The sequence below is a fragment of the Cebus imitator genome, unplaced genomic scaffold, assembly GCF_001604975.1.
Source record: "Cebus imitator isolate Cc_AM_T3 unplaced genomic scaffold, Cebus_imitator-1.0 Scaffold49, whole genome shotgun sequence".
Lineage (NCBI taxonomy): Eukaryota > Metazoa > Chordata > Mammalia > Primates > Cebidae > Cebus > Cebus imitator.
This window is the reverse complement of record NW_016107364.1, coordinates 8,881,070-8,890,327: the sequence shown is the minus strand read 5'-3', so window position 1 is coordinate 8,890,327 and position 9,258 is coordinate 8,881,070.

The window sequence follows — 9,258 nt, the reverse complement described above, 5'->3', positions numbered from 1 at the left end:
GGCAGGCTGGCCCAGCGTCCAAGCTCGGTCACGTCTCTGCCCTTCACCCCTGGGCTGCAGTCACCTTAATCAAGGGCTAGGGCAGGCTGGCCCGGCGTCCAGGCTCGGCCACGTCTCTGCTCATCACTCCTGAGCTGGCACCACCTCCCTCAGCTCCCTGGACCTGACTTGTTTAAAGGCACATTTTGTTCTTCGAGTAATTCTCATGGCTCTTTAGTTGTATTAAGGTTATTACTAGTGTAGTTCTCATTTTAAAACTCATTTTACAGTATTAAATTTTTTAAAACCTAAATGTTTAGATACATTTTATGGCTTCTTGGAGATTCTCTATTAAATTTTAAGCCAACCCAGTAGGAATATTTTTAGACTAAAACTCAGTTGTAAATGACAGCTGATGTTCTATTACAGAATAAGCTTTCTTTACATGTTTTACTATTAATATAATTTACATATACACACACTATGTGTATATATGCATACATATCAAATTAAAACAAACTGCGTATCCTGATTCCTAACACATTCATAGTGAAAGTAAATAATTTCCCACTCTTGTTACCTTCCTATCATTGAATTCCTTACTCATTGCAGAAGAAAAACACCTCAGAAATATTAATCGTTTCAATAGTTTCCTTAAGATTACTTTAGAATATATATTGTACTGTTGATACAAACTTTATCATCAAGACGGGCTCACCATGCAAGACCTTACACAGGTTAGCTTGTCATTCTTTTAATACTCATCGTGTTGTAGGAATTACTGTCTCCATTAGACCTGGGGAAGCAAACCTCAGAGCAGAGTGACTAAGTCAGGGCTGGACATCTAAGGCACGCTGGAGTCAAGGATGGAATTGCTTGGTCTTTCCAGTGTCCCATCCTTTTTCTGGGTATGCTGTAAAAGACACAACTGTCATATAGTGATAACTCATACCTCAAAGTGTTCATTTCAGGATTATTTGAAATAATCTGTAGGGAGCACTTACACAATATCTGGTTTAAATAAATCACTCCAAGAATTTCAGTGTTTATTACTATGCTGCGTATAGTATTATTTTATCCATCGAGAAAAACTAAACCACGTAATAGGGTCAGGTTTCTGTTTTGACTTGGTTTGACTTGGTTTTTCAAACTGGAGTTATAGAGGCCACAGTCTTGAGAGACCGTGGCTCAGCCTTGAGCAGAAGAAAGAGGAGATTGTTGGAAACACACAGTAAGACCTGAGACCTCTCATGGTGTCACCATTCATGTCCTGCCTTTCCTAAGAAAACGAAATTATCCGTGTTGATAACACTGTAAGCTTTTTTGAAAATCAAATGTGCTATGCAGAGAAAAGCTCTTTGGAAAATTTTACAGTTAAGTTTGAAAGACACTTTTATTATCAACATCGCCAGTGACAGAGAGAAAAAATCTGAACTTTATCCTTCACATTTCTGTTACTGAAAATTCTTAATTTTGGAATAGATATCAAAAATTTGACTGCAGGGAGGGAATTAGATTGAGAGCTCATCTGTCCCTGCATTGGGCAGTAAGTATTAATTGTCTACTATGTGATGGGAAAGACGGAGTGCTTGTGCCATGGATAGACCAGGAAGTATCGTGGCCCCGCTCCCATGAGCCCGTTTCCAGAACTGTGACAAGTTCTACAAAGGAGACACATGGGGTATCAGGAGCCCATGAACAGAGAGGCACTGCTCAGAGGACACCGGGAGAATGCTCCCTGGGGACCCCTCCCTAACTGGAGACCTGCAGCTTTGTGGTCAGTCCACATGTGGACTGTGGCAGGAATTGGTCCACGGAGACAGAGAGGGGTGCTGGCACCTAGGCAGAATGAATGGCATGGATTCAGGGGACTGCAGGCCTGAGGGAGGATGAAGAGCAAAACAGCAGAGGAAGAACAAGACTGCAACAGTATGTAACAGAGCTGGTCCCTTCTGTAAGAACCAGGGATTCATGGGCCAGGGCACCATGCAGGGCCGTGAACATGCAAGTCACTGCCCCAACTGAGCATCTAGGAGGGAAATGCTTACCTGCAGCCTCTGTTTGCCCTTGGTCAAGGATATCCCCTTGGGAGGGGTTCCCTAGCCCTGCCAGGTGCATGCGTCCACCAGAAGAGGAGTCCTGGGGCATCTAAGCCTGTCACAGCGTCACGCCAGCAGGAGCCTCAACAAGCAGATTCGGTTAAAAGTGTTTATTATATAAACTTGTTAACATTACTGCCTGGGGGAAACATGACATTCAAATAGTGTCTCTCATTTATTTTGTCTTTTTACGTGCCCTGATCCACAAAACGGCAGTGTTCCTTAGACACAGGCAGAGCAAGGATTTCACAAAGACAGAAAGAGCAACGATGAGCACTTTCTGTTTCGAAGGCTTGGACTGGCCTTTTCATTACACCAACCACAACAACACAAAACATTAAAGGTAAAATCTAATTGAGTTTCCTTGGTTACAAGTGGAAATCTCCAATAATGCTTTTTATGTTCCAACACATGGGGAACTTCACAATGGAAAATATAACACAATTATTTTATTATTACAATTCAAAATCAGGAGAGGTCACGCAGGCCCAGATGACAACCCACTCAGTAAAGACTCAAACCAGTGAGCACATTTAAACCATTATGTAGAAAACATGGAGGGTCACCCTTCCAGGATGTCCTTATTATTACTGGCATCTACAACTCTACAGAATATGCTGTACATTGGTTGGCTCTGCTAGTTTTCAAGGGTTTTAATTTGTTTTAATTTGGTTTGGTTTGGTTTTTGAGAGAGGTCTTGCTCTGTTGCCCAGGCTGGAGTGCAGTGGCGCAATCTTAGCTCACTGCATCCTCAACCTCCTGGGCACAAGCAAGCCTCCCACTTAGCCTCTTAAGTAGCTGAGACCACAGGCATGCATTACCACATCTGGCTTTTTTTTTTTTTTTTTGTATTTTTATAGAGACAAGGTCTCACTATATTGCCCAGGCTGGACTCAAACTCCTGTCTCAAGCAATCCTCCTGCCTCAGCCTCCAATCACAGTGGCTCATGTTTGGGATTACAGGCATGAGTCACTGCAGTTGACCTAGTTTACAAGTCTTTAGTAATTTATTTTTGCAAAAAAAAATTTGATATTAGGTAAGATGATAGTTATAAAACAAATACCTTCATTACACATCATCTGCTCTAAAAGTCAGCAGAGATGATGCCTTCTTCTGTGATCCCACCATTCCATTCAAAAACCACAGCAAAACTTGAACTGTAAGAATCTGCAGGTCAAACTTCTCAAAAGCAGGGATGAGATCTTATTCATCTTTTTATTCTGATATTTACCTAATTCTATCTATCTAATTCTATCCAGTTCACTCTGCACCTAAGTTAGACCTTGACCTGGAAGATGCCTGTGGAGAGTCCCTGCTGTGTCTCAGTAGATGATGGAGGCAGGTGTGGAAAAGGAACAAAGATTCCACCTTGGAGAGCTCAGAGTCTATTATGGAAACAAACACAAAAACTGGTAACTGCCAGGCAATGCAGTCGGTGGTAAGGGAGCCGTAAGAATGACACGGTGGGATTTGGGGACTCAGGGGGAAAGGGTGGGAAGGGGTGAGGGATAAAAGACTACAAATTTGGTTCAGTGTCTAATGCTAAGGACATGGGTGCACCAAGTAGATGGGCTAGAAAGAGAATCTATCCTGTACTCTTCAAGGACTGTGCAAGGTTTTGTTATTACCATATTTATAAGCCAACAAGTTAGCCTTTGCGATATGCTTACATTCTCCTTTTTTTAAAATGGATCTTTCTATTGTAGATTTATTTATCAAGGACAGATATTTTTAATGCCTGATATTTTTGAAATGCCTGGTCAGGGTTTATGAGATGATATTCTTTTTCTCCAAAGACAATCATAATGAATAATATAAGATATATCCTAACATTAAGACATTCTTACATTTACAAAATAAATTCTATTTGATAATGGTTTACTGTTAAAACAAAAAATACCTTGATTTTCATGGCCTAAGTTTGATTGTATGTCAAATCATGTCCTCCATTAATATATTATATACTATTATACATCATTTAATCTGAAATTGACAATTACCCTCATTTGAAAAATAGTAACTTTTTTAATTCTTAAATTTTTTATCAAAATTAGAAGTGACACTGAATACATGAATTTCAGTTTTCAGTGGGTTAAATTATTGTATTTATAATGTTGCTTTGGGTACCTGCATACACTTATGTATTGAGCTCCTGAAAGCATTTCACAGTTTACTTGTTACACGGGGCAGGCTAACAACATGTGAGTCTAAAATAAGAAAATATCATATAGACACTTCTCAAAAGAAGAAATACAAGCAGCCAACAAACATACGAAAAAATGTTCATTGTCAATAATGCTCAGAGAAATGCAAATCAAAACCACCGTGAGATAAAATTTCACACCAGACAGAACGGCTATTTTTTAAAAGTCAAATAGTAATGGATGCTGGCAAGGCTGCAGAGAAAAGGGAATGTTTACACGCCGCTGGGGGAATGTAAGTTAGTTCAGCCACGATGGAAAGCAGTTTGCAGATTCACCAAATAACTTAAAACAGAGCTACTGTTCAAGCCAGAAATCCCATTACCAGGTATATGTCCAAAAGAAAATAAATTGTTTCAACAAAAAGACAAGACTTGCCATGTTCATCACAGAATCATTGCAATAGCAAAGATATAGAATCAACCTAGGTGCCCAACCACGGTGGACTGAATAAAGAAAATGTGGTACCTATACATCATGGAATACTGCACAGCCATGAAAAGAATGAAAGCATGTTCTTTGCAGCAACATGCATGTAGGTGGAGGCCATCATCCTAAAATAATGAATGCAGGACAGAAAACCAAATACCGCATGTTCTCACTTATCGTGGGAGATAAACATTGAGCGCACAGGGACGTAAAGATGAGAACAGCAGACACTGCGGACTTCTAGAGGAGGGAGGAAAGGAGTAGGGGATGGGCTTAAAAACTACCTGTTGGGTACTGTACTCACTGCCTGGGCAACAGGATCATTTGTACCCAAAACCTTAGCTCACGTAATATAACCATGTAACAAACCTACACAACCCCCTATATCTAAAAGTTGAAATTATGCTTTTTAAAAAAGATAAGCATTATTGTTCATTTAAAAAAAAAAAAAAATCTCCTCCCAGCACTTTGGGAGACCGAAGCTGGTGGATCACGAGGTCAAGAGATCTAGGCCATCTTGGCCAACATAGTGAAACCCCGTCTCTACTAAAATACAAAAATTAGCTGGGCATGGTGGCGCGCACCTGTAGTCCCAGCTACTCGGGAGGCTGAGGCAGGAGAATTGCTTGAGCCCAGGAGGCGGAGGTTGCAGTGAGCCAGGATCAGCCACTGAACTCCAGCCTGGCTCCTGGCGACAGGGCAAGACTCTGTCTCAAAAAAAAAAAAAAAAATCTCTTTCTGTGTTTTGGGGCTGGCTCTTTGTTGCCAGGTTAAATCATGAGGTAAGATGCTATATCATTGATTTTCTAGGGAGTCTGGAATGAACTCATTTTATTAGCTTATTTCTGGAATATACAATATTAAACCTAATGTAATCCACTGTATGTAAAAGGGCTTTTAGCACCACTATTAATTACAAATATAGCACATGAAAAAAATATATATAATGGTCTGAAAATTCTCATCATAAAATTCTATATTAGCCTGAAAGACAGAAAACATTATAATTCAGATCCAAAATCATTAGTTGTTTCTCTGTTATTATGTATTTTGTTTTATGGACCATAAAATGCCTCTTTTGGGCAATGTATTTCCACAAGATATATGTTGAATACATACTAGTAGATTATGCTACTTAATATTGTTTTTGTGACATTTATTAGGATAGAAGGAAAATAACACCTGTAAACTAAACACCTTCAGCCTCTGTGTTAATAGCAGCCATACACTCAACACGAGCTTTCCAACCAAGTAGCTGTTCCTTGTTCATCTCTCTAATGGCACTAATTACTTGGATTCACACTGATTTATCTATCATTTTTTGTAGTCAGATGAAAAATTTTCAAATGTAACAAAATTATATTTCTTTGTTTTGGCAAATTATTACATTAGTGATGCCATAAAAACTGAAAACAAAAATTCCTCATTCTACATTTAACACATTTTGTGGATTTTCCTTAGAAGTAACGTGTTATTAAAGATTCAGAAATATTGTCAATGATTCATTGATTTAGGGTTGGGAAATAATCCCAAATTGCTAAATAACTTAAAAAAAATAAAGGATTCAAGTTTCTAACTCTATCCAAAATGGAGTAAACTTGCTGCAAACTGTGAATACCGCAAAGTGCAACTAAAACCCATAGACATAATACAAATGCTGATATATCAAAAATAACAGCAAGCAGCCCACAGTGTGTTTCTTGTTTTTTGTTTTTGTTTTCTGTTTTGTTTGCTTTGCTTTTTTCTTTTATATCCAGCTTTGACCCAAGCATAGGCTGACTAAGGCAGGCTACTGAATAACACAAATGGATAATAAAACCTTAAGAAAAGCATGTCCTTCTCAACAGAATTGGAAGAGTGGGCTTATCTGAGCTTCCAGAGAATGGGAGAAATTATTTTTTCCCTCTCTCTCTCTCCCTCAATCTCTCTCTTTCTCTCTCTTCTTCTCTGTCTTTCTCTCCCTCTGTATCTCTCTCTCCAGGCCTACCATGAGGGCTGCCTCAGTTACAGAGGTGCAATACATATAAATCATGAGAGAAAACCTATCCGTTAAAGAAAAGAACCAGAAAACGAAGCTCCAGTTATGTAAAGATTGAGGAAGATAAAAATCCTTTTTTTTTCTATTTATTTTATCTCCTTGCTTCATCCTGCAGGCAGGACTAGTTGGCAGCATTATGTACCAAGGACAGTGGCTAAAACCCCAAAAATATTTCTAAAACAACAGAGCAAAGACTGTGAAAGCAAAACTGATACTGTAAAAAGAAAAGAAGAATTAGTCATAGATCCCCAGAGGGGAAAAAAAAAACAATAGAAAACTACATATAAATGTAAAGGTTCAAATAATAAAAAAAGAAAGCAAGGAAAGGAGGTCAGAAAAATGAAAAACAGAATAAAACAAAAAATAATAAAATGATAGGTCTAAACACATTCATTTCCATAATTAAATTAAATGACCTAAACACACTAAAAGAGAGAAACTGCTGGGTTGACAGTTTAAAAAGCAAAATCCAACAGTATTCTGTCTTAAGAAAATTTACTTTAACAGCATAGGTGTATTAAAAGTTAATGGAGGGACAAACATCCACAATGCAAAAGAATACTAGAATGGCTTTGTTAATATAAAAACAAATCAACCTTAGAACAAAACCAGGGATAAAACACACACACACACACACACACACACACACACACACACACAGGTGAACATTTCCAAGATGAACCAGGTACCAATGATGGAAGCACCAAAGCTGCATTAGCTTTACTTACAATGGTAGATCTAGTTTTGCAGTCAGAGATCAGTACTGAACACGGTGACGTAGGAGTATGTATACTTCCTCACGTTCATTCAAAGGATAAAAGCCATATTCATTTCCATAAATTTTGTGATTTACATTATCTAGAGTAAAAGCCATATTCTTTTTACTCTAGATAATGTAAATCACAAAATTTTTCCTGAATGTCAGGAGCTTTCTTCACCTGTTATTACATCTCCCGCATCATTTGAAAACAACAAGATCATGTTGAGGAACAAAGTTTCAGAGAAGAAATTAATTTAACAGAGAAAGTAAAGGAGAATGCTACACCAATCAGGAATACAACTGCTAAAGCGACCAGTAATTTGAGAATAAGAAGTAGATTTGCCAAGCCTAAACCAACTCCTGAGAAGATTTTAGGGACCAACAGATTTGATAATTATCAGGAAGTTTCCAGTTTGTGTGTAACCAAAGGGGAAGAACTGGAAGCTCCAAGAAAAACAGAGAAAAATGCTTCCAACTCAACAAAATTGAAAAATAAAAACCTCTGATCAGTTACAACAGCAGAGAATAAAATGCAGAGCAAATTGGTGTGTGTACATGGTATCAAAGGGACCAGTATTTCTCAAGAAGTAAACCTAACTGAAAAATGAAAATCAAGACTAAAGCTCTCAGAGTTTCTGTCAGTTGCTCCAACTGCCTCCTCTGAGAAAGGGCCCTGCACACTTGGTGTGGATAGTTGGTGAAATTCTGCTCAAAAACCCCAGATAAAGGACTCTAAAGGAGACAGTGTGCTTACACTTCCTGTGCCAGAGCATACACAAACAAGTATTCCAGAAGTCCAACAGGAGAATATAATGAATCCTCAAGACCTAACAGTGGATCTCATTGCTAAGGTACCTCAAGATGGAGAAGATGAACAAGGATTTATTTTAACCCAGCAGAAATTTCAACCAATGCAGTAGAAGAATACCAATGCCACTAGAGAGTTAATGCCAAGCCCTTTACTGCCAGCTCCCATATTGGTCAAATCAGTGAATACTGAAGAAAGGGTGACATGAGTATTTGTTTAACAGCAACTTCAGTTGGTCAAGATGTCATGGGCTTATCCATTTCCAGAAGAGACGATTCTCAAACACCTCCTGATGATTTGGATCTTGTATGTGGGAAGAGATTTCATTGCAGGCTTGATGAAAATGACCACATTCATCCTGCCAAAAAATGTTCGCTCTCTTTAAGAGGTTATTGTCAAGACTATACTTCTGAGGTGCACTCAAGGGAATTGACAAGTGTTTTTGAGGAAACGGGGGAGTCTCACAAGGAACAAGATATTTTTCCTACCTCAGGAAGCACACTGACAACTCCAGAACTTCAAAAAGAGCAAGTCGAACCAAGTTTTCAGAGTAAAGGCTCTAGACCTTTACTAGACATGCATAGAATGTGCCTCAATTGCCCCAGGATCAAATGATTGCATCTGATAAGGAAGAAAGAACTGATGCAGCTCCTAAGTCTGAGCAAGACAGCAGAACATCATCCTCAGAAGCCCTACTATCCAGACCTGGCAGAACGGCATTTTTGTTTTTAATATGTTCAAAGAATAGTTTGGAGTCTGATTAACCTACTCAGGTCCATAGTAAGAAATGTCTAAAACCTCTTATACCTCCATTAAGAGAGAATTTGAAAAGATCCAACCCATTCAATGAAAGCCAGAAAAAACAAATTGAGAGTCCTCTGATCTGCTTCCATCTCCAAGTGTTATTAATACTCAATCTGAGAATATTAGCAGCTCAGCAATT